The sequence below is a fragment of the Zingiber officinale genome, chromosome 10B (assembly GCF_018446385.1).
Source record: "Zingiber officinale cultivar Zhangliang chromosome 10B, Zo_v1.1, whole genome shotgun sequence".
In the NCBI taxonomy this organism is placed as follows: Eukaryota; Viridiplantae; Streptophyta; class Magnoliopsida; order Zingiberales; family Zingiberaceae; genus Zingiber; species Zingiber officinale.
Window position 1 is genome coordinate 7803513 of NC_056005.1, and position 4927 is coordinate 7808439.

General features: G+C 41.5%; 1 long non-coding RNA gene across 2 annotated transcripts; it reads right to left on the reverse strand.

Moving 5' to 3' along the window:
* Window positions 1-3918: 3918 nt before the first annotated feature.
* Window positions 3919-4521, reverse strand: LOC122028610. 2 transcript variants are annotated; one of them, XR_006124881.1, is made up of 3 exons: window positions 4443-4521; window positions 4293-4352; window positions 3919-3977 (listed from the first exon to the last, which is right to left on the reverse strand). It is a non-coding gene; the product is annotated as an uncharacterized LOC122028610 (long non-coding RNA). The 2 variants fall into 2 exon arrangements; XR_006124880.1 differs by having other exon boundaries at window positions 3926-4107; window positions 4443-4467.
* Between the last annotated feature and the right edge of the window lie 406 nt (window positions 4522-4927).

Genomic DNA, 4927 nt, shown 5'->3' on the forward strand with positions numbered 1-4927 from the left:
ATGGAGTTACAACCACTTGAATGAAAAATCAATTTTCCATCCCCACTAAAAGTGGCCGGCCACTTCAAGGCATGTAACCCCCATGGAATATCAAGAGTCAAGTCTCTTGATCTCCTCCATGAGGTGACATTTGGTCAAGTCAAACTTGACCAAATGAAGAAGCCTTAATGATGTGGCATTGGTCAAGTCAAAGTCAAGTCAAAACTTGACTCTTCATCTTCCTACTTAAGTCAAGTCAAACTTGACTATTTCTCTCCCTTGGTTGATCTAATCTAACCATTGGTTCAAGTCAATTTTAATTTAATGAATCTCCATTCATTAAATTAAATTAATTAAATAAGTCTAAGTCCAAATTAGACTCACTTAACACATAAACCAAATTGAGTCCAACTCAATTAGCCTACTTTGGATTACTTTTAATCCAATTTGGTTCATCATATGAACCTAATCATTTAGGTTCATCAAATGAACTTAATCTCCATCTAATTGCCCTTAGTGTGTGACCCTATAGGTTCTTGTAACGTTGGCAATGCCCCTAAACCCATTTAGGAGCATAAGTAATGAGCGGTATCTAGCAACACATCATTATTACCCAAGTTACAAGAATGTTGAGATCCAACATCACCTTGTGACTCCTCACAATATATGACAAGTGTCCTTCTATCCTAGACATCTAGATTGATTAATGTGAGGCATAGACCGTGTCATCCTCTAATCAATCTAAATCTTGAACTCCAAGTAGACTCACTCGATCAAATGAGCTCAATATCCTATATTGACTCATTTGGGCATGACCATGCACTTCGTGATCTCACTCTATCAAGAATATCGATGTCGCTCTCGTCATATAGGTGGGATAGATCCCATCTACATCACTCACATCCCTCTGCATAATTCGTTACATACCCAGTAATCGCCTTTATAGTCCACCCAGTTACGGGTGACGTTTGACGAAACCAAAGTACATAACTCCTTATGTAGAAATTCATGGTAACTTCAGGTCTAAGGACTAGTAGTCATACTAATAGCCACATGAGAAAGTATATGACACTCATATAACGATCTATGATACTTTCTCATGGCGGGTCATTCAGTATACATTCTCCAATGCATACCCATGTGTCAACTTGATATCTCCATATCCATGACTTGTGAGATCAAGTCATCGAGTTGACCTACATGCTAGTCTTATTGCATTAACATTGTCCCTGAATGTTAAGACTCGACTAGGAATGATTAAGAGTAGTGTTCCCTATATCATCTCACTATCGGTTCAACTAACCGATTGATATAGGTGAGAATCGTCTACTCAAGGACGTTATTATACTTAGTTTATTTGGCACCAATACAAGTAAGTATAATAACCAAACAAATGCCTTTATTAATATAAGAGTATGATACAATAAGTCCATAATATAATCATCAAATGATTGGCTCGCATGCTCTCAATCGATTGCCACGCCAGATCCCAGTGTTCCTAGCCATTCAAAACCTGCATCCCGCACAACAGTCATATCCCAATCAATTGGTCAATCGATTGGAAAGGCTTGAATCGATCAACCGATCTATTCAGAGCACCTCTGGGCTCTTCTAGAAAAAGTCTGAATCAATCGGCTGATCAATTCATCCTTCCTCACGTTTTCTCGAGAAACCAGCTCCAATCGATCGACTGATTGATTAGCGTTGCCCAAACAATCAATTGATTGATTGGGCTCTCCTCTGTGCTCACAATAACTGACTCCCAATTGATTGGTTAATCGATTGGGCTCTAGTTCAATCGATCGGTTGATCAATTAATCACCTTTTGTATGATCGAAAAAATTTTGATATCTCCACAATGATATGTTATTGTCCACTTTGGGCCTAGGCCCTCATGGCTTTGCTCTTAGGCTCCTACCCAAAGGCCTCATGTCAATAGAGATTGTTGGTTGCTACTCGAAAAACCTAATGGTTCCACTGTACAAAAATTTTGTACAAAGGTCTGAACCTTTTCCTAGCTACCAAGTGTTCTTTTAAATTAAACTTGAATCGCCTGCGGAACTTAACACGTTTGATCCAAAATTTAATTTATTTGTTCTTTTAGGTTTAGACTTGGATCTCCTGCGGAACTTAACACGTTTTGTCACGCCCCGAAGGAGTCCCTGTCCGAAGAAATTTCGGCAGCACCTCCCATGTACGGGTGACAATCTGAAGCATATCTACATACAAAATATACATCAGCCACAAGCGGCTGGAATATACACACAACCACGCAGTTTATATCATCAGCCCACTCGGCTGGAACAAAAACCAAAAACACAGCGGAAAAAGATAACACATACAACCCAAAACGAAAACTGCTAGCCGGCTAGGCTTACACAATAAACAAAGCAACATTTCCAGAAACAAAACTGGAACACAGAACCAAAAACTCACATATCATATACCATGATAAAACAGCAAAAAGACAGCGACATGTCTTCTGATGTGACGCGGGGACCAGCAAACAGGATGCTCCAAGCGACACCATAAATAACCTGGTACCTGAAAAAGATAGTGTCCACGGGGGTGAGTTCAACAACTCAGCGAATACCAATAGACATGCCTAGTAAGATATATCTAACAGCAATAAACATGGAATACAGCTTCCGAATAATATATAGGAAATATACAAAACTGAAAAGTAACCAAGGAAGTTGTACTCACCAGGAACTCCTATCCTGAACTAAAGGGTCATCAAACCGATACGCAGTATGTCTCCTGTATGCATGTCAAACAAATGCATCCACCAAAATGCAGCATATAAGTGCAGCAAACACAAGCAAATAAATGCAATCAATGCATGTGATGACTGTGCACTCTAACATCACTACTCCTGAACAGTGACCGAGTTGACGGAATGCTGTCGGAGTACTCCTGTCCTCTGACCCTAAATCATAAATGGGGGAGCTCAATGCTCTCATCTCCCGGTACACGGCTACCACGCTGAGTCAACTGACCAACGGAGCCAAACAGAGTCCACCATCTGCCGGCTACCACGCTGCTACACTAAATGCCAACGGAGCCAAACAGAGCGGAACTGACTGCCGGCTACCACGCTGAGTCACCTGACCAACGGAGCCAAACAACAGAATCGCCACACACCTGCCTAATAAACCACTAATCCATGAGTGGTGGTGTGTGCAGTACATGTAACTGGCGATGGGCTCAACCATAGTGGAGCCGACAATCGCACAGCATGCAATCATGATGCATGACACTAAGCATAGCAAAACTGATCAACATAACCATATCCATATATATAAAATGAGTACTATAAAATCGATGGTCACATACCAAGATCTAGAGTACACAGGTCAGATAGAATATCAAAAACCTATGTCCTGAACATAATAAGTATGGAATATCCTGATCAGCATAGAAAAATCCATATATACATAATATGGGTACCACAGTATCAGTAGGTCAAATCCACGGATCTAGGGTATACAGGTCCTCTATGGTATAACAACCTAGATCCTAAACATATCCCCCTTCCATAGCATATGTACCAACAATATGCACAGATCAAAGCCACAAGGTCTAGGTACACGAATCATATATGATATACCAATAGAAATACACAATCCAGGCATGGCATAAAAATCTAGGTATCAGATAATTTGGATACACATGCTAGAAACAAAAATCCAGAGCCTAATCCTAACCTCAGTAAAGCATGGTATGTCACTCTAGAAACTAAGATACTCATGGCAATAAGATACTCATGGTAACAAATCACGAGATATAAGCACGGATACATCACAGGCGACAAACCTAACATGCTATGGATATCAAACAGTGACATACCAAAGGCAAACATGTTCATTGCTTGTAGTTATAAAATACTATGCATATCCAAATGACAATATCATAAAAGATAAGTCAAGATGTACCCGCCTCCAATGTAGATCGTGTTGTATGTCCTCTAATCAGAGCTCTTGTCTCAAATCAAAACCCTGAAATAAATATACAATCAACACTTAGGTTTATCGTAGATCGGATAATGCAAGCCGAAACCTCAATAAATCCAATCTTATGACCTCACCCTTTTCTTCCAAAACTCATCCAACACCTGATAATCATTTTCTGTTAACATAATCCACCTTAACAATTCCTCAAATAAATGATTAATAATGAATCTAAATCTGTAACTAAACTCTAGTTAAATCCACAACTGGAAATGAAATCAAATCTCCAATCTCAACAGATTAATAAATTCAAAATCAATTAAAGATTATCAACTAGATGTCTAATCGGATTCAGTTCCTTACCCAAACAAACATCCAACTTCCTTCTTCCCAACCTTGCTAGTTGATCCACATCACACAACCCTGCAGAAAAGAACCTTACTGTTGGAATTAAACGAATCAAGAACAAGACCAAGCAATGGAGTTTACGGATCAAACATCAACCCAACTCACCTTGCCGTTACCTTACTTAAACCCCTTACTCTGAAGAGGAGATGGAGCCTAGGTCACAAGAGGGGTCGGTGGCACTTGGCATAAGCGAAGAGAACGACTACCGGCACTAGTGCAGAGTGGAACAACACCATCGCTCCAATTCAGAGGCACGAGGAGGAAGGAGGATAAAGGAGGGAGTCGTGGTCGGTCGGCTAGGGCTCACAGACAACGGCGCCCAGCCTCATCTTGTCACCGTAATCTCAGCTCGGGCAGAGAGAAGAGCGGCTGTGAAGACGGCTAGGGCACCGGTGCTAGGCAAAGGGACGAGCTGGGTCGGCAGTGGCTCGGGGAATCCGGTGGCTGGCGCTCGAAGAAGAGAAGGGAGGTCGGCCGATCGAAAGGAGTCGGTGTCGGCGCACAAGGGTTTCGGCCGGCCGTTGTCGCTAGGGCAGTGGAAAGGAAACTTTGCCCGACGACCAGCGCTAAGGCTCACCACAGAGGAAGCA